Raw genomic sequence first — 22,532 nt, forward strand, 5'->3', positions numbered from 1 at the left:
TTAGAAAAACATTTTATATAGCCCACCTAATCATGAAGGGATTCACATCTAGATTAGGGGAGGTCATCATGCCTCTTTACTCATCCCTCATCAGGCCCATAATTGAGTACAATGCCCCTTTTGGGATGTACCTTACCAAACACCTGCAGCAACTGGAAAGACCCCAAAAGTACCTCACCAAGAGGATCAAAGGGCTCAAACAGATGCCATATGCTGTCCGGTTAAAGAAACTCCAGCTCTACTCAGTGGCATACCGCTTGCTCAGAGGTGACCTGTGCCTGACGTATAAGGCCATGTCCAACCCAGAATTAAGGGACATGCTGCACCTCAAAAAATCCAAATCCCATCGAGCTACACGCTCGAGAGACTTGAACCTCAGCACTGAAATAAATAGGACATGCTGGAGGGACAGATTCATAACCCAGAGGCTCCCTTCACTCTGGAATAAAATCCCAGTCCAGGTTAGGCAGAGTCCCTCATTGACTCTTTTCAAGAGGAATCTTGATGAGTGGATGGGAGATCGTAGGTTTACCCCGGGTATCACTTCTGTGTCACTGTTAGACAGAGGCACAGTATACTAACCTCGAAAAAGGGCATAGCAAAATTAATTTAAAATGGGTGGCGAAAGCCAAACATACTCTGGCTAGGCTTATAAATGCCCTAGGGCAGATAGCCTAGTATGAACCTATGAACCTATGAACCTATGAATACTAGTTTGTGGACTGTGGTTAATTGGTGAAAGTCAAGTAGGCTGGGCAGTTCAAGCCAATTAAGGGAGAGAAGGGAATTGGAATGGTGTGAGGAGGATTTGGCACTAGTGGCAAATCGAGAAATCTTGTTGTAACATATCTCTAGTTTAGAGGCAAGTGTGAAGGATAAGTTAGAGAACAGGGGAGAGCCATACAAGAGAGAGGGAAGAAGATAGGTAGTGGCAAGAGTTAGCCTAGATGGACAGAGGAAGAGGTTATTTCTGTAAAGCAGGCCAAGTTTTATGTGTGTTTTTTTGATATTCTACTGAATGTGTGAGTTAAATTTTAGCTGATTGTCTATAGTGACCCTGAGGAGTTTGGCAGAGTGTACAATCTCTATTTGTGAGTTATTATGGCTGGTGATATAAAGGCAGTTTTCATCTACAGGGGAAGATTTGGAAGGGAAGAATAGAAGGATCTTGGTTTTATTAGAGTTAAGAGAGAGGTGGTTTTGGAGCATCCAGTCTTCAGTGGTAGAGAAGGCATTTTGAGTTAGAGATTGGAGTTCAGCTAGGTTGGAGGCACTGCAAATCAAAGTGGAATCGTCGGCATATTGGACAATTTTGGAGTTGGGAATGGCTTTATGGAAGTCATTAATAAAGATGTTGAATAGCAGTTGACCAAGTATGGAACCTTGGGGTACTCCAGTGGGAGTAGGGAGGAAAGAGGATGTGGCTTGGCCCCATTTTACGGCTTGGGACCTGTTAGCAAGATAGCTGGAGAACCAAGAAAGGGTTTCTTGGGAAAGGTTAAGGTTAGAGAGATGATTTAGGAGGTGGGTATGGGAGATGGTATCAAAGGCTTTAGAAAGGTCCAGCAGGACGGAAGATACTAAATGTCCAGAGTCGCGGGCTGAATTGAAGGAGAGAAGGGCAGAGTTAGTACTGTGTCCTGGGCGGAAGCCATGTTGGGTTGGGGAAAGTAATTGATATTTGGTAAGGAATGGTAGGAGCTGTAGATGGATGCATTTTTCAAGAAGTTTGGAGATAGGGGAGAGGATGGTTATGGGCTGAAAATTAGATACATTGTTATTTTTGCCTCGATTGTGGAGAGGCAAAATATAAGCAGTTCGCCAAAGTTTGGGAACGTAAGACTCGAGTATAGATCTATTGATCAGGGTGCTGATGGGCAGAGCAATAGCATCTGAGGCTATTTTTAGGAAGGAAGAAGGAATGCCATCAGGGGCATTAGAGCAAGGCTTTAGTTTATAGAGGAGTTTTTTTATTAGGTTGGTAGAGACAGGTTTAAGTTCAAAATTAGGGTAGGGAGGGGAGAAAGGGGAGGATTGGGCAGGGAGGGGAGAGGGATTATTGTTGGTGAAGGTCTTAGTGTGCTCAGCTATTGAAGAGGTAAAGAACGAGTTGAATAGTGTGGCAATTTCTGAGTCGGATTTGCTAGTGTCAGGACAGGAATTGTTTTTTGTTCCAAGCCTCAAGAGGGAATTAGTAGAGTTCTAGAACTGCTTAGGATTTTTAGCAAGATTTTCTTGTAGTTTTAGGTAGTATGATTTTTTTATCCCTAATGGCATGTTTTTTGGCTAGGTTTCTCAACTGTTTATATTTTAATAAAGTTTCAGGTTGATTGTTATGGAGGTAAGTTTTCCAGGTTTTATCTCTTTGTAGCATGGTGTTTTTTGTATCTTTGGTGAGCCAGTGAGAGGTTTTAGTTTTGACTTGTTTATTTCTTATTGGGGCTAGGGAGTTAAGGATTGTTAGGAATGTTGAGTTAAAGTAGTCAATGGCTGTGTCTAGTGGTAGAATTTTTAGGGGGTTCCAGTTGGTTAGTTTGAGAGAATCAATGAAAGTAGTGGGGTTAAAGTTAGTAAGGTTGCGAGTAGAAATATATTGATGGAAGTGAGAGGAAGAGGGGGTAGCTCGAATGGTGAAGGCAGGGAGGTGGTCTCCTAGAGAGTCAGGAATGACTCCTAAAGTTATAGTTTTGTTGGGATGAGTTACTAGGATCCAGTCGAGTATGGAGCCAGAGGGGTGTGTTTTGTTAGGTCTAGTAATGAAGCTGGTAAGTTGAGTAAAGGTGAATAGGTTAATTGTTAATGTAGGATTGGGGTTGTTGATTTTTCCCCAGTCAATATTTACATCTCCTAGGATGAAGGTTTCTAGTTTGATGTTAGAGGAGGTCCAGGAGAGAATATCTTCTAGGGTGTTGTTGCCAGGATTAATGTAGAGGGAGATGATACAGATACTTTTATGGATGTTAAGTTTTAGTAGGCCGATGACAAGTTCAGCACTTGAGAAGGAGGGGATATGGTTGGGATGTGGAGTGATAGATAAGTAGTTGGAGTAGACTAAAGCTACACCACCACCTCTTTTAGTTGGGTGTCAGATCGGAGAGAGTGAAATCCAGGTGGAAGGAATTCAGAATCATTTATATGAGGTTTTAGCCAGGTTTCAGACATAGCTAATACATCTGGTTGGTTGTGATTGAGCCAGGAATGAAAGAGGGTAATTTTATTTAGTAGGCTTTGGGCATTGATAGTGAGGAATTTGAGGTTTTTATTAGGGGATTTATTGTTAAAGCTGTAAAGATATGTTTGAGAAGAGTTGGGACCAGGATTAGGGTGGATGTCACCTGCTAGGTGAAGGAAAGAGGAAAGTGGAGGTAGTTTGTTGTGTTTGGATTTGGGTAAAGGAGTTAGGTAGACTTTTAGTTTGAGTTTAGTGTCGTTAGTTGAGTTTAGGAATAATTTTATTTTTAGGAGAAGGATAGGCTGGGAGGGAACTAGTGAAGCTGCAATATTGTGATAGTGTGTTGTAAGGAAGTTGTGAGGTGGTGTAGGGTAAGAGAATAAGTGAAGATGAGTATAAGAGGTTGCATGGTAAAGAGGTAGTAGAAGGAAGACTAATGTTATGGAGGTAAGGATTGAAGGAGGGGGAGGGGCATTGTTAGGGATTAAAGAGAGGTAGATGTGTGTAAGGTGATATTTGTTAGTTATGGGGTGTGGCTAAGATAGTCAGGTGTAGTGGAGGAAGGGGTGTGGGGAGAGGAGTAAGTAGATTGGTTGCTGGAGTGGGAGGGATTTAGCAGGAGGGGAAATAAATGTAGGATCACTGGTGGTGAGTGGGAATTGGGGGTAGGGTAGGGGAGCAGACTGAGCCTGCAGGGCAAACTGAGCGGGTAGTGCCAAAGGATGGATAAGCACAATGAGAGAAACAATCTATAGCTATAAAGACTACAGCAGAGAGGTAAGTGTTGTTAAGGAGACTTGAGAGTTTAAGAATTGGCAAGATATAGTAGTCAAGGGTAGCAGTATGTGAGGTGAGACAGAAGAGGATGGGAAAGGACACTATGAGAGTTAAAGTAAAGGGACTTATTACGTTCTTGGTCATGCATATCAGTTCTGCTCTGCAGGCATGGCAAAGGTCTCTAAGATCTTAGTGAATCCTTCCTAGTCAATCTGCAGAACAGAGGCATAGAGGACAGACTGCAATTAATGCCTTGTTCAGATTGAAATATTTCTGTCAAGAGTCTCAGACTATTGTTCTCTTAGGGAAATGCATGTAATAAGCAATGTAGGCAGTACAGCCTAATAACATTATTATATCTCAACATACCATCAACTTTTTCCTTCTAGGATTCTTTAATTGCCCTAAAACCACCGAATCAAGACTGAAACACACAACACAGGAAAAGCAGCTACGACTGCTATAATGAAGACACACCCCCTGATGATTTAAGGTGATGATGTGGTAAAAGATTAACCATAAGAACATTGTGCGACTTTGATATAATGCAGTAGACACTCAAAATACAGTAGAATAGTGTAAAGGCAAATCATCCTCCCCAATATCTTAATTACTATAACCTTCAGAAGAAGGTAAGCTGTAGTACATAGTATAACCACAATGAGTGTGAAGAAGTGTCTGAATTTTAAACTGTGTAGAACAATTCATTTGTTATTAGGAAAACAATTTTAGAAGGAAGTCTATTTTATATTGTGTCCAATTCCTATTCCATTTCCATTTTGGAATTAAACTGCATGAGTGTATATATGTGTGTGTGTGTGTGTGTGTGTGTGTGTGTGTGTGTGTGTGTGTGTGTGTGTGTGTGTGTGCGTGTGTGCGTGTGTGCGTGTGTGTGTGTGTGTGTGTGTGTGTGTGTGTGTGTGTGTGTGTGTGTGTGTGTGTGTGTGTGTGTGTGTGTGTGTGTGTGTGTGTGCGTGTGTGTGCGCATGTGTGTGTGTGTGTGTGTGTGTGTGTGTGTGTGTGTGTGTGTGTGTGTGTGTGTGTGTGTATGTGCGTGAGAGCGCATGGTGCATCTGTGTATATGTGTGGTGTGAGGGACCTCAGTGCTGCATTCAGCATACTCAGTGATTTAATTAACTGAAAACATAACTATAAAGTTATGAAGGTATTTTTAAGAAAGGGATATGAGGTAAGAATAATTTGCTATATAGTTTAGCTCCATCTATGAGCTTTACTGGGACATAAGAAAGGCCACTTCCAGATTACTGGGGTTTATAAGGAATGGATTCAATGGGACAGAGGTCAAGGTTAAAAGAAGGAACAGATGATACAGAGACTTGCTGCTCACCTAGCCACTAAAATAAGATAAGCAAAAAGGGAGGGGGGGGTAGATCGATCGAAACACAGATTAAGTAGCTGTCGCATAGAAGCAAAAAGACAATGAACATAATCTAGGCTGGATATATCATGCCTTTAAAAAAACATGTTTTTATGTATGGTTAAATTAACAATATTCTTTTCAATTCTATATCTGATTTCAGTGTACTTTTGCATTGCGTGCACTCTGTCTTCATTGACAACCCTCAGCAGTTGTGGTAGAGGTCCATGTTTATCCAATCTGATACTAAAGTAATAAAGCTTTAAAAATCACTTTACTGTCTGGACTATGAATAGTTAATGTGTTGACCAATGCTTTTGTGCAACTGCATACATTATCCTGGACTAATTTTTTTGGAATATGTGGAAAATTGGTTCAAAATAAAAGGCATTCTCATTTGGAAATACAAAAGAAATAATTATTCAGACACTATTTCCTTCTTTTAATTTGTTGCATATAAAAAAATTGACAAACTTCAGATTGATCATAGCCATATTACTTATCTGTTAATAACCTTTATTTCTGCTTTACTCCTAAAATGTTCTGAAATAGTTGCTATCAAAATTATAATTTCTAACTCTTGTCACAAACGATTTGGGGACAAGAAAAGGATGATTACTGTTATCATGACTTTTTCTATTTCAGTTCAACCATTATTTGGTAATAAAAAAGTAGTAATGTGATAGCATGATTAATCAGAGTAACAGATTGTTAAGGTTTTATTGCTATCATTATTTTACTGGTGCATTTTAATTAACATACCTGTTAAAACAATCGTAGTTCAGTTTTTCTGTATAGAGCCTCAAGACATTCTTAGTTTTGAAAGGCTTAAGCAGTGTTTAAACAGTGGCCTCTTTCTATCATGCTGTAACATCAGCATTTGCAATTTTTAGCATCTCCCAATTGGATTTCCATGCTGTTAGCACTATAGGTGCAAGAGGCTTAGGAGGAGAGAAGAAGAGCAGAGAAAGAAAAGAAACATGCTAAAAGAATTCCAGGAGGGGCTCTGGTTTTTGGACACTGCCATTCTCATCATTATCATCAGATATACGTTTATTAATGAAGGTGACATTTCCAACCGTCCTTAAGATACCGCGTTCTATTTTGGGTGCTGCTGCTGTTAGTTCAGGTAGGCCCAGCATTTACAGACAGTCTTGATATTTTTTCTCCTGAAGCTCCTTTACTACACAACTGAAGCTACTCTCTTGCTATTTTTTTATTTGGTCCAGTAAAGATTGTACACTACATGGACATTTTTTTACAAAATATATGCAAATGCTTTTGAGACATAAGTAAAATTACTCCAATCTCTTTGCAAAAAGCACTCACTACCTTTCTGTGAAAAGGGGACGTCCAGAAGGTAAAGCTCTGATTTCTTTCTGAAAAACTATGTATGTGGGTAAGCTTATCAAATTCATTAATTCTAACAAAACTATGATAGGAAAGCAACTAAATAGAAAGAAATAAAGTAAGCTGAATCTCTCATCTCTGAGCAACATTTATTAAGGCACTCAGCAATCTAAACGAGAACAGGACTTATTTTAAAGTGGATCTGTCTGCTGAACTTTGTTCAATTTTGGAATAGAAACAACAATTTAAACTGCTTTACTACACCATGTCTGCAAAATATTTGTCTGGTTGTTGGCTTAGAGGATTAAGGAACTGTTTTCTGTGGTCCAGTGGTAGATGGTTTGATTCCCTGTGTGTCCCTGAGCAAGTCACTTAACCGGACACATTACTCCTAGAATGAGTTTGAAAAAGTACCATAGAGATCAGTTTCCTTCTCTGGAAAACAAATAAAATATTCATTTGTTATGTTTATCATTACAAACATCATAAATGTGTTTAGAATTTAACCATAGTCTTCCAATAATTTTATTGGACATAAACCCTCATTTATATATATATATATATATTTTTTTTTTTTAGTGTGTCTGTGTGCATGCATGCATGCATGCGTGCGTGCGTGCGCGTGTGTGTGTGTGTGTGTGTGCGTGTGTGCGTGTACGTGTGCGTACATGTGCATAGGAGTGACTCTTTATGTGTTATTGCCTTAATCTAAGCTGCCAAATAGTTAGTGACATTTTAATACATAGTACTGTGTTCCTATCAACAATGCTTTTTTTTTTTTTTTTTTTTTTTATCATCAACAATTTCTGCATGCTTACACCTGCTTTGACCTTGTGACATGGAGTTTCACTGATTTACTAATTGTTACTGTTGTTTTTATTGTTTTAAGTATTTAATTTTAGGAAAGACAATTTTTTTTTTCAATAATGTGAATATTATTTCATTACCCAGGACTTCCACTGTCTCCATTTTTTTTAAACAAGAAACATCTTTACTAGTTTGTCACATATGACATAGGCAATCATACATTTATATAAATGAAAACAAATCATATTGACATAATTTTAGTTGCAAACATTATACATCACAAACCACATTAACATAATTTTAATTGCAAACATTGTACATTACTTATAATCTATCCAGTCATTGTCATTCAAACATTACACAGCTCATTCACATCTTGCCTTCTTTTAAACCTCATTCCTCATCTGAATTTATTGTTCCCACAATTCTCATTTTCTATGTAATTTGCTTCTACTCTTTTCTAAATATCCCAATTACAGTTGTTTTATATTCCCTGTCTCTAATATTCTAATAACTAAGCCAACACAGGAATGGAGAAAGGAAATTCTGCCAATAGGGAGGACTGCATTTAGGGATACAGGCAATAGGCAAGAGAGGGCTGCAGTTACTGGAGGAAAACTAGCAAAAGAATCAAGGAATTAGGAACAAATAATTAGGGAGGGAAAGGTAATAGAATGGAAAGAGGCCAAACATGTATTTGGACTGCAGGCTAGATATTGCCTTCCCTATCAATAATTGATATCATAGTACAGGCAAAGAGAGAGAAATAGGGGGGTCCTATGCAAAAGACCAGCACTGGTAGAGTTTTTTAGTAGACTCTAGGACATAATCTTTTGTTAAAAAAGGAATAATTAGTAGAGGATACAAAATATTTCATGATAACTATAAGAATCAATCAGAAGAGATTAGAAAGGATTGGGAAGAGAGATTGGATAAGAAATTCACACAGGTATGCATATATATATATATATATATATATATATATATATATATATATATATATATTTGTCTCCCCAATATGCAATTAAGTCTGGAAGATTTAGGATCTTTGCTTGGAAGTGCTTACATAGTTATTTTTATACCCCAAGTAGACTCCAAAGAATTTTTCCTCAGGTAGACAGCAAATGGAGGTGTGATGGGGAAGAAAGAGGTAACTGAGTTGACCGACTTTAAAGATTCCCTGTAGTCTGCTCTGCCAGAGATACTGGATAATTAATTGGTGTAACTAAGGGTGTGATTTGTTTTAATCTGTGATACAGAATTGGAATTGCCTTGAAATAGTAAAGCCTTGCTGAGTCTAATTATGGTGGCTGCCAAAAAACACTGTCTCCAGGTTTTAATATTTTAGTAAATGTTCATATTTTTGAATATTATTTGATGTGACATGAACATATACTCTTTAAATGCAACATGAAGATATATAACCCATGTTATTGCTACTGTTATAAATATATCCCTGGATAATGCTATTGTATTGTTATATCAATTAAGTTGCATCAAATATATGGACACTGTTCAGCCAAGAATATAAGGCAGCATAGATAATACTGACTATGCAGATATGTTATTGTACTGCTGAGAACTAAGTGGATAGTTAAGAGATCACAAAGTAAAGGAAGTATAGTTTTCTATATTTTTAGATATGCTTTTCATTTATGTGAGTATATCATGACTTGTGAAATATTTTTGAAACAAAAACAAAAAAGTCTGCATTTGGTATTAACATATAGAAGATAAAAAAGATTTTTTTATTACTTTATAAACCAAAGGTCAGTGGTTTACTTCTCAAAAATGACTGAAACATGAACAAGAAATTAAAAGAAAGAACAAAAGGAGAAACAAAATGCCAGTGATATGTTTGAGGGGATGAATAATTATACATAATTTGCTGGGTGAGGAAAATGAAATAAAGGAAAGTATTAAAACGGTAGAAGGCTGCAAGTCAGAGGACTTAAATATTGAGAGAAGTGTAAAGAAGAAAATTTATACAAAGAGGGGAAGAGAGTTTTAAATATTAAAACACATGAAAAAGAATTCACTTTTTGCAATACAGGTGTTACAATAAAGGAACAAATGAGAAAGAAAAGTAAAATAGAAAATGTATAAAACAAAGGAAAATAGCTGAAATGTTTGATAGGCTTATAAATACCCTCCAACACTATTCTTGAATAAGTCTTGAAAAATAAGTATAGGAAAAGCAAATGGTAATGAATATGAAATTGAGAGAGGGGAAAATGCTGAAAATATAGATCTGGGGAGTACTGATTATATGCCCATGCAATTATTAAGTGATCCATTAAAGAATACATTATACAGTTATAAATGTGATGAAAACTGGAAACTTAGCTCTCTGCATGGACATGGAACAAATTCTCTATCATCAGTGATATAAATCAAAGAAAAGGGAAATGGTGAATAAAGAGGAAAATTAACTATTAACCAAAGAAGCATTAATGGATATCTAAGAAAATAAAATATCTCAATGATTGCTAATGGATATTAATGGCAACTAATAAACAAAGAAACTAATATATGAGTAACTTATAATCAACTATAAATTAATTGGCAATGTAAGAAAGGAGTTTACTAATAGACCAGAAGAAGTGAAAATGATGAAATTAGGGATTTCAATAGTATTTGATAAGATGCTTACAGAAGAAGATGGAGTAAACAGAGAGGCAAGGGAGGATGGAAAATAAGAAAAATAAGAAGAAATTATAGTAGCAAAAGATAAGAAAGAGAAAGGAAAGGTATAAACAGGACAAAAGTAAACAAAAAAGTTAATGAAAGACTTGGAAATCTTCACACCGTAGACAGGAAGGAAGTTGAAGATAGAAGATGTCTAAGAAATAAGTACATGATTAGAAGGTACTGACAAAAGTGGAAAATGAAGAAATAAGATAAAAGACAGTGAAGAGAATGGAAGCAAGACTTATGAATTGTGAGACTATTAGTAATATCAGTATTGTCAAATAACAAAATTACATTCAAAATGTAAAGATATGTGAAATTACAAAAGTGAGTAGACATACTGAAAGCAATAGAAGGTTAAGTGCACTTTGGGCCCTGGGTGCTTTTCAAACAATCCCCCTCCCCCATGTACACACTTTTTTTGGATGATGCATAAATGCACATGTTAATTTTGGTTAATCTTCCTGAATGCACTTTTATCTAACATGTGTATATTTAATGTTTAATACAGTAAATTCTGTACATACCTTTGTTTTTAAATTAGAGTATTCTTGAACATTTTACAACAAAGAAATGAAACAAAGTTTTCTAATATGTATTTTCTGTCATCTTTCCAGTCCACTGAAACAGCATTATTAAAATAAAATAAACACTATCTCTACTTCCTTCAGCCTCTTTAACAAGACTAGCATGTTCACCCATTTATGAGATTTCTTTATCCATGTTTGCATCATGTCCCTACTTACTCATCATCCCTACCCCAAAATCCCCTAAAAAAGATTTCCCACCATTAGTAGCATACCCTTAAAGCATATATACAGACATTCTAACTGAAAGAATTCTTGTCTATATTTTGGCGCTAATGGTACATAACAATGTAGTACCTTCTCTTCTACTATACTCAACAGTAAATCACCTAAATAACACAGCAAAAGCCTTTCTCTGGTATAACATCCACTGCCCACCTGACATCTCCTAAACAAATATCACTGCACCTGATGATTTCTTACTTATCAGTGATGATAAACCTGTTGTTCCTAAATAATATTCTAACTATAACCTATCTACTTCATTTATAAGACTACGGTCATGCCAGGTTTCAAACAAACCTCAATACTTTTTTACTGAATGTACAGACTCCTAATTTTGTATATTATTACTAAAATCATTATTGTTCCTTTTCAGTTTATTAGTGGGAAAACTGTTGGCTTATTTTTGTGTATCTTAACAGAACTCCACAACCTGTGGCTTCATGGCCATTTATGGCCCTCTTTGTTGTTACTACTGTATTGCTTGTGGCATACTACTCATCACTGTTCTCCATATTATACCCTGGGCCAGACTTTGGATAAGTGGCACCACAAGATAAGAACTTCATGATGCCCTGCTACTCACTGTTCCTCTAACACACATCATTTATTGCCCTTTCTATTTCATCTTAATCTTGGCTTCCCCACACAATCTAGATTATGCTTTTTCTTCCTTTTCTCACTAGTGCATGTTATTCTTCAGTTTTTTCAGCCATGACTGACAAAAAAATACCATTATCTCACACTGAGATGTCCCACTCTTGTATTTTTTCACCAACAGTTCAACTGCAACTTTCCACAAATTAATTATTTTCCTTGATATTAACAAAGTAATGGACAACAATGAACAAAAAGCTATACAATTGGAAGGCACCACAAGTCATACTAATGTTGTTATTTAGTTATTAATTTTTCTTTAATTATAATTAAAAATAAGTACTATTTTGTTACTGCTATGCTCAGAAGATAAAGCTAATTAAAGTGAGGTTTGATGCTGCACATAATAAACTTTATTTTATTTCTGATACTGAATGGCTGTCCATGTGCCCTAATCAGCTAGCTAAATCACCCTCATTATAATCCACCACTGACTGAAACTTAGGCAGGAAAAAGAAAACAAATCTGTGGGAAAAGGCAGAGACAAATAAGAAGATACAATGCTGGATGAAGAACTAATTCTACCAAACCTGCTGCTTACAAAATGTAACATAAACATTGTATGCCATGTTGAGAATAACAGATGTCTTTTCTTTTTTGAAAACTTAATAAATTTAGTACTTAGAAAATAATTACAATTTTGATTTCTTTAAATCCAAATAGAAAAAAGGGTGTTCTACAATGGGGTATAATATTGCATTCAGATGAACTAGAAAAAGATATTGGTGGTTGCAGGTAATCTTTAAGAATGTAAAGCTGGTAAAGTGAACAATAACCCGCAAGACAATTTCAAAAGAAAGATGCACAAAATGAGACAAGAAAATGGTACTTTTAGAATGATCAATGAAGTAAATTAATAGAATAGTTAGAAAGAACAGAGATGGATGATAAAATACTTATAGAGACAATTAGTGCAGAGAAAACAGGGACTCATTTCTTATCTATCTAAAATGTTCAATGATTAGAAAAACAAACACTGTAGATATTTTGAAAAGTAATTAAAATTCTTCTTGGAAATATTTCTTTACGTATATAAAATGGTGAGGTATAAAATAGGTTGAGTAATCCATAACAGCAACAAAAAATATGTGATGCAATAAGAATTTGCAACACATCATACAGAAAAATATTAAAACATTTAAGGATGCAGGGGTATATCAGGTAAATTTTCAGGAAAGAGGTTAGTATAACTGACTTATTGAAAAGTTCTACATTTCCAAGAAATATCAGTTTCAGAGTAAAATAGCAGTATGAAAGCATATGAAGTCAGTAAAACAAAGGCAAAAGAGAATTGATTTTATTAGATCAAAAGTATGCTTGATAACCTTTGTAAATTTAATTGCAGGAGTATAATACTTATTTATAAATCAGACTTGTTTAGTTCTTCATATACCTTATGGAGTTTGGAAATGTAATCTGACCAATGTACATCTCCCAAATGAGAAATTTATAGGCAACACAGAAGATAATTTATAAAAAAAAAAATAGATATTTCATCAACTAATCTTCAAACAAAAAATGATTAGGTCAATTTGACAATATGGGGGGGGGGTTAATACAAGAACATTATTTATTTTATTATTTATTGCCATTTGTTTGATGGGAAAGTCCATTGGGACAAGAGGAGGCCATTTTCAGTGGATGCCCAGGGAGAAAAGCTCCACAAATACAATATAGATGAGAATATATAGTATAGGACACTTAGTGAAGCACGATGCATTGTACAAAAATATAGAAAATGCATTATAAACACAAGTAGTATAAGAACAAAGTCAAGGTGTATAATGCAAGCACCATGAAAGCATCACTGAACAACATTAAAAAATAATACAAATTGAGGTATTAGTTAAAGCTGTCCAATTACAATTCAAGGCACATTATAAGAATAATATAGATAATAGTTTAGGCTGTCCAACTACAAGGTGTTCTTTAGTATGAACAGATAATTATAGAAGAGATATATGAAGGAGATAGTAAGAATAAATAGAAAGGCTTATGAAGTTAGGTGATAGCTGCTTGAGGTAAAAAATAGTTACAGATCCTTTTAGAGAGAAGATGTGTGTGGAGGGTGGTTTTAAAGGTGGCAGAACATTGAAGTAATCGAATGCATGAGGATGGGCTGTGCCATGTTTTTGCGATAATCCAAGAATATAATAGCTGACCGGCTGGTAATTTAATTTGTAAACTTGAAGAAGATGTTGGTTTTCAGATCTTAGGGGCCGATCTGGGCTGTAATGGATGAATAGGGACTTTAGTGAAGGTCAATCTTGTGGTTTATTAATTAGTTTATATGTGATAGCTAATTGAAGATGGGTTAAGTAGTGGAAGAATGCAAGCCAGTGTAATTTGCTTAGGGCAATGCAGTGGTGGGAAGAATGGTGACTGTTTGTTGGGAATTTAGAAATCTTGTTGTAGCATGTTTCTAGTTTGGTTTTCGGGGAGGAATGGAGGTTAGTTAGCAGTGGTGCACCATAAACTAGAGAAGGAAGTAGTTAGGATGAGGCAAGTACTTGTTTTGTGGGGAAGGAGAAGAACATATTATGTCTATAGAATAGTCCCAGTTTTCTATGGGTCTTAGTAATATTGTTATGTACATGGAGATCAAATTTGAGGTTTTCATCTATTATTACACCTAACAGTTTTGTATGGGTGACTAATTCGATTTTCATGGAGTTAAGAGAGAATATATTGAAAAGGGATTTGTCAAGGGGTATGTTTTTCATGGGAGTGAAAATTATGAGTTTGGTTTTATTGGGGTTCAGGGACAGATGATTATTGTGGACCACTGTCTTTACAATGGTAAATGCAGTTTGGGTGATCTGCTGTAGTAGAGTTGGGTTATCAGCATTGCAGACTATAGTCGAGTCATCTGCATACTGCACTAGGGTCCCTTGTTGGACAGTTTGATGGAGGTTATTGATAAAAATGTTAAACAGAGGCAGTTCTAATATTGAGCCTTGGGGACACCAGTGGGGTTATAAATATAGGGAGATATGGAGTTTTGCCATTTGACAGCATGTTCCCTGTTGAAAAGGTAGCTTGGAAACCAATTATGAGAGGAGGTTGAAATTCCTATGTTGGTGAGTTGAGAGAGGATGATGGTCTGAGAGATGGTGAGAGGATGATGGTCTGAGAGATGGTATCAAATGCCTTAGAATGGTCCAAGAATAATGCAGAGACAATGTTCCCTGAGTCATGAGCTTTGTTAACTTCATCTAGGAAAGATATTAGGTCAATAGCGGTGCTATGTCCTGGTCTAAAGCCATGCTGTGTATGGAAGAGGATCTAATTTTTTAGGAGAAATTGTAAAAGGTGCTTATGAATGCATTTTTCTAGAAGTTTGGAGATGGGTTAAAGAATGGCAATGGGATGGATGTTGGAAATTTTGGGTGAGGAGCCCCCTTTGTGGAGGGGTACAATTATAGCTTTTTTTTCCAGGGGCTAGGGATGTAGGATTCTTGGATAGATCTATTTATGAGAATGCTAATGGGGTAGGCCACAGCATCAATGGCAAATTTGAGGTATTTTGCAGTTATACTGTTAGCAGTGTTAGAGCAAGATTTTAATTTCATGAAGAGTTTTTTGATTGTTATAGTTGGGATGGAACAGAGTTTGAATTCTGCCTAGAAAGTAGATTGTCCTGGGTTATTGTGGTTGGGTGGAGGGGAATGGGAGCTTGGGGAAGGGTGGTTTAATGTATTTGAAGTAAAGGGAGGGGGATGAGGTTGAGAGTGTTGAATAAGGTAAGTATTGTTTGGGAGATTATTTTTTGGGAGAGGTAGAGAAAAAGTGGCAGTAAGTTTGGCATAGTGTCTATAAAATAAGATTGAAAGATGCTAGCAATTTGGTCAGGAGTTTTGTCAAGGTCAGGGCATGGATTAGATTTTGTTTGTGGGTTTAGAAGATTTTTAATGGAGGACCAGATTAATTTAGGGTTATTTTTGTGATTATTTTGAAGATTTCAGTAATATTATTTTTGTCTTTAATATGAGTTTTTTTGTTTGGTTGCAAAGCTGTTTGTACTTTAGTAATTCAGCTATTTTGATGTTTATGCCATGACTTTCATGCTTTGGTTAATGGGAATAGGAAATGTATGTGGGATGTGAAATATGGTCAGTGGAGATGATATAAGTTTTAAGGTAGAAGAGAGGGTTTATAGCAAACAAATTAGGGCTCATTTTGAGTAGGAATGATGTGAGGTAGCTATAGAGATAGTTATTGTGTTTGGTTTTGCGGGTAACAATTTGAGGTTGATTGAGGTGGCTTGCATGAGAAGTAGAATCCGCAGAACAAATTGGGTTAACAATACTGAGTGTGGAATAGAGGGGGCATGAGGGAAGGTTGATACTAGTTGTGAGGAAGATAGTGCAGAACAGGAAGTTGAGATGTGGGAGTGGCTAGGGGGCAGAGGGCAGTGGCTAAGTGAGTATAAATGTAATAGAAATGGGGTGAGTGAGAATGGGGGTAGGGTAGGGGAACAAAGTGGGCCTGATCAAAGAAGAGAGTGGGACCCAGGTCATGGCAGTGTAGATGACAGAATAAAAACTCAGTAAGCTAAGCAGCTGTGTTTTTGTTATCCTTAACTGCATATTACTTTGCTTTTCTTTTGTTATTTAGGGATGATAATGTATGTATGAGTTTGAGAGTTATCCCGAGCTGGAAAAGGCAAGCTAGATATTAGAAGTTAACTAGAGTACAGGGATATGGTGGGAGAGGGTCAAAAAAGTAGCAGCAGTAGAAGATGAACACTAAGTTAACACAGCTCCACAGAATTAGGTGACCAGCCATTACTCTGCTGTATTCATCTGTTTATACATTACACACCTTGGTGCACTATCGTGCACTACCACACAGTGGGGGTAAGGAGTCTGGATGGAAGTTTACAATAAGAAGAGAGATGGGAAAAGTTAGGTTGGTACCAGTGATGTGTTACCACTGAGTATGTTAGTGAAAGTATACAAAGTAATACTATGTTAATTTACAGCCAACATACATTTATGCCTTATTAGTCGAGAGGAAGCTTCGGTAGCAGGTTGAATTTTTTTTTTTGCAGGATGCTGTTTGTATTAAAGCAGAAAATGGGCTTAATACCTAAAATAAAAGCATGATTGAAACATTAATTTAGGGAATACAGAGAAAGAAAAAAGAGCAAATGATTGCAATATTTATATGTAAGTTATAAAATGAAAATCTACTAAAACGAACAGAAAAATTTAACATGTGAATACTTTTCAGAGAAATGAGAAAATATATATTTGTTTTGTCAGGATAAATCTGTAATATATTGTATTGCTTCAGATTCAAATGAATCAGTCATATTATAAATAGATAATATGACTGAAAGTGATTTTATATATATATATATATATATATATATATATATATATATATATATATATATACATTTATATATATATATATATATATATTGAAAAATGACATGACGATAGGTAAGGTCTGTTCAAACAGTGAGCACTGAATCACTCATCAACACAAATGTTCTCCAGGAAGGGCTGACACAGACAAACAACTGGTGCCAGAGCCATGGAATAAAATATTAAATGCCAAGAAATCCATAATAGTATCCTTTGGGAGGTCATTCACCCCTAGTAACTATCATATTGACAACACACCCCTAAGACTTGACCCAGTAGTCAGGGACTTGGGGATGCATATAGACAATAATCTAGCCTTTGGAAATCACGTCTACATTAGCGAGGAAATCATTCTATGCTGTGCAACTTATAAACAAAGGTATGGCATCTAGGTCCAAAGAAGTCATGTTCCACTGTGTTCGTTATTCATCAGATCCATCATTGAGTACAATACCCCCTTTGCTATGTTGTTAACCAAGCAAGAGTACAAGGTGTAAGTAACACACCCTATGCAGACTACCTCAAGGCCCAATCTTTGTGTTTTGTCTCCTACAGCCTATTCAGGGGAACTCTATGCCTGGTATACTAGGCATTGTCAGACCCACTCTGATGGACCTCCTGCATATCCCCAAAACAAACAGCACCAGAATTACCCATTCTAAGGGCTTAAACCTTGCTAATTTATAAATAAAGCCTGCTGGAGAGACAGGTAAGTATACCAGAGAGTACCTTTGGAACAGGCTCCCCATCCATGTGAAGCAGAAGTTCCCAAAGCCCAAATAAAGGTAACTTGGACAATTAGATGAGGAACAGGAAATTCATCCCTGGTTTGGCACCTATATCTCTAATGGACACAGGCAGTTTGTAAATAGTTCATCTTCCAGGCCCCTGCTTGTAAATGTTTCACCTCACAGGTCCCTGTTTACCCTTATCAAGGCTACCAAAACTTGTCAGACCTTTGGGATGCATGGCTAGGCTTAAAAAGCCCCTTGTGGTCATTAACCTTTCAAACAACTATGAATCTATGAACATATGTGTTATGTGAAATACTTGAAAAGATAGAGGAACAATTAGAGGCAAAAATAATGTTAATAAGATATCTCTAATGGACACAGGCCGCTTGTAAATGGTTCATCTTCCAGGCCCCTGCTTGTAAATGTTTCACCTCACAGGTCCCCGTTTACCCTTATCAGGGCTACCAAAACTTGTCAGACCTTTGGGATGCATGGCTAGGCTTAAAAAGCCCCTTGCGGTCATTAACTTTTCAAACAACTATGAACCTATGAACCTATGTGTTACGTGAAACCCTTGAAAAGGTAGAGAGACAATTAGAGACAAAAAATAATGTTAATAAGATCTCTCTAAAATGGTAAAGAAAAGAAACAAGGTCTGAGGAAATTAAAGATAATTCGGGCTTTGACAATAGACTACAGAATTATTTAAGAGAGTAACAAATGATTACAATAAGATGTTAAACAGGAAATAGAGCTGTAAAGAAAATATTTTGGAATAATGATGCAGACAAACAAGGCTATCTTTTGTTGGAGAGGGCCCCCTGCACCCTTGTGGCAGGAGGGTGCAGTTAGGCCTCATCTGATTGAAGATTGCTGGCACAGGGCTCAGTTTTGAGCTTTTTTATTGATTAAATTGTTTAACTCAGTTTGCTCACTGTTTTAACACAGCTCCACAGAGTTAGGCTACCAGCCATTGCTCTGCTGTATTTATCTTTGGAATCTAAGAAATTTGTTGCATTCTGCTAACCATAAGTACAATTCTGTACTGTATTTTGTACTTTTAAACTGTATTTTTGTTATATTGCTGATTTCTAAAACTGTTCTTGCTGATTTGTTGTACTTTTTGTCTGCTGTAGCAAAGACTAGAGTCAGACGTGCTGAATCTGATTCTGTTTGTTAAATAGAGCACTAAACCAGGCTATTTTTTGGAGAGGGACCCCTGCACCCTTGTGGCAGAAAAGTGTAGTTAAGGCTCATCTGGCTGAAGGTTGCTGATACAGAGCTCAGTTCTGTGCTTTTTTACTGGTTAAATTGTTTAATTTAGTTTGCTCACTGTTGTTACATAAGCTCCACATTTGCCTGGGTTTGTGCTCGTTTTAACACAGCTCCATAGAGTTAGGTGACCAACCACTGCTCTGCTGTTTTCATCTGTTTACACACTGCACACCTCCATGCACTATTGTGCACTACCACACATTGGGGGTAACCATTGGTAGTTATAGATGCTAAAACTTCAGTAGATATTTTTCCCTTAATAGCTGTCTGTGATCTGTCCAAGAAGTCATCAAATTGTGCTTAGATGCTCAGAAAGTACCACAGCTGCATTTTGCCCCTTAAATAATCCCCAAACCACCAAATCTACAATAGTCTCATGCAATTTAGAGAACCATCACTAGTGTAGACCCTTTATAAAGCACCCCATTAGTATAGTCCTGGTTTAGAGCACCTAGTAAACAGGATTTAACCCAGCATTATGGATGGTCAGTTTCCTTCCATTTCTCCTACCATCCTAATTGACGTGGGTATCCTGAGGCAGTATAGCAACTGCCTCATGTGCACAGACAACTCTCTACTCCTGAATCACTCAAGTATAAGTTGTGAGAGATGCAGCTACACTAAGAATCTGGAGTCCTCGCTCTCTCTTGCATGGAATAGCAACACTGAATAGGTTGTCAGCTCACATACTACACCTCCTACGCAAACCATGCACTCAACATGTAAATCATCATACATGGAGGTACTCACCAGAAATCTACCTAAATACCAGAAACCTTCCAAACACAAACATGCTACACCTAGTACAGCACATTCAGCACTAAGTGCACATAAACCCACAAGCAGCAGTGTCTCACCAAATAAGCCCCAAGGCAAAGCACATCTAAACCAAGTATTTTAATCATAGGTGACTTCATTGTGAGACACACAGATGCCGCACTCACCAGGCTAGACAATGAGAAGGTTACGGTCAGTTGTTTATTGGGGTGCCAGGATCCATCAAATCACACAAGCACTCATGTCTCTCAACAACAAGTACTGCTATGACTCCATCATAGTTCATGCTGGAGTGAATGACTTGAGATGTATCTCACTGGACTATATGAAGAGAGACATGATTGAGCTCTATGAATATGTGTCCCAAGCAGGCATGCCCCTAGACTTGAGCAGCATTCTACTCTCACCTAGGATGATACCACAATATAAACAAAAAATGATTGACTTCAACAATTGGCTTAGTTTCTGGTGTTGTTCTAAGGGGATCCAGTTCCTGTCAGTCTGGGATGACATTGTTGATAGACCACGCTGCTTTGCCAGAGATGGTCTTCATCTGTCACATCTAGGCTTCTGGTTACCGGCTAAGGCACTTGCCACCCCCATAGTGCCTTTTTTTAGGCAAGGTCTTAAGAGCAAGGTTTCCAACATGAAAATGTCACTGACAAATAAAATAAAGGTTATGCTGCTAAATGCTAGGAGTTTAAATCAGAAATTGCACTCTCTGGAAGCACTCCTCTCCCTGGAGGATGATGCTGTCTGGACAGTCACAAAAACTTAGTTTAGGATCGCAGAGAGCACCCCAGCCTTGCAAGGCTACAATGCCTTCTACACTTTCAGACAGCAAAATGAACATGTGAGAACCAAAAGAGGAGGAGTGTCTATCTTCATCAAAGATAAATACACCTCTAGACTGGTTAGACAGGAAAACTCTATGGAGTTAGTCCAAGTTCAACTAACTGTGGGTAAGATCCCCTTCAAGTCAATATTAGCTATAGGTCCCCTTCAATGAAGCACTGTTTATTTGGAACCACTTGAGTCAATCAAATTACAACCAAATGTTTTGGTCATGGGAGATTTTAACTAACCCTTCACTGACCAGGAAAATTATAAAAGTACCAACATGCTTGCACGAAGGTTTTTGGGCTTTGTTAACACGAATGCCCTGGAACAAATAGTAAGCAACCCCTTAAGTGGCTCAGATATTCTTTACCTGGTCCTCACTATCATGGTTACCATTGCACCACCACAAGTATAGGAACCTCACTGGTTAAATCTGATCACAAATGAGTCACATTTGAAGTAGTTATAACACCTGAAACCCTCTTAGGTGAAATCAGGGTAAAATATTTTATTTTATTTATTTTACATTCCTCTAGGTGCCTCCTGAACATAAAATAGTTGACCAAATATAATTATACCCTCCTAAGGGATGTCATAAATAATTTCCAAGCTCCTGTTCCCACAGATAGCATTGACATCTATATTAAGGTATACACAAATGCCCTGTACAAACACTTATACAAATGTATTAACACAGCTGTATCTGAGAGGATCAAAACAAGATCCTCAAGAAAAAAACAAGCATCCCTGATGGACATCTAGTATTAGTAAGTTGTACAATCAGAGGAAGAAGTTGCTGTCTAAGAATAAAAAAGAAAAGTTCCATCACTGGAAGAATACCCTCTTCAGTTTGAAAAAACAAATAAGACAAATAGTAAAATGCTCTAAGGGTAAATTTGAAAAAGAAAATTAGCAACCATAGCTAAGGATAACCATAAGGCATTCTTCAGCTATATCCATAACGTAGAACCCAGATGTTGCTGAACTAGCTGTGGATGGCATCACACACACTGATCCTGCTAAAATAACTAACCTATTATCTGACAGGTTTGACAAAAATTTCACCCCCTATCCCCACCAAACATTCCGCAAAGCATTCCCTCTACATCTCCCCCACCTTGCATCTCCAAATAACTAGTCATTAATGCTCTCTCCAAGGCCAAACACAGCTTCACTGAGACCAGATGGCATCTCAGGTTGTGTTTTAAATGGTCTAAAACATTTATTAGTAACTCCATCAGGTACTGCCTCAACCACAGCCTGAGTGCTGGTTTTGTCCCTGCTAAATGGAAAACAGCAACCATCATCCCCCGTCATAAAGTGGGTACAGAAACAGACCCTGAGAACTAATGACACATAAGATTAACCAGCCTTATCTGTAAGGCCATGAAACAAATCATCATGAACCTTATAAATAAGGATATAGGTGATCTCCAAACCCTTGATCTAACGTAGTTGTAAAAGGCAGGTTATGCCTGTTAAACTTGGTGGACTTCTTCAAACAATTAACCAGAGCCATAGATGAAGGCAAATCTGTGTATACAGCTTACCTTGACTTAGCCAAAGCCTTCAACACAATCCCACATTTGGGCATCATTAATAGTCTCCCAGTTGAATATCAACCCTTATATCATCAGGTGGGTTGCTAACTGGCTCACCAACAGATCACACTCGGTCAAAGTTGGGGGCTTTACCTCAACTAGAAGACCTGTCACCAGTGGGATTTCACAGCAGTCAGTGTTGCACCCCTTATTGTTTTAGTTATACTTCCCAAAAGTTTAGGTCAAAACAGATGAGCTATGGCTGATTAAATTTGCCAATGACTGCAAATTAGGTGCAATCATTGAATACCAGGGACTTACACAAAGCAATGATTGGTGCAAAAGCCAT

Source organism: Protopterus annectens, chromosome 12.part0, assembly GCF_019279795.1.
Source record: "Protopterus annectens isolate FY-2018-M chromosome 12.part0, PAN1.0, whole genome shotgun sequence".
Taxonomy (NCBI): domain Eukaryota; kingdom Metazoa; phylum Chordata; order Ceratodontiformes; family Protopteridae; genus Protopterus; species Protopterus annectens.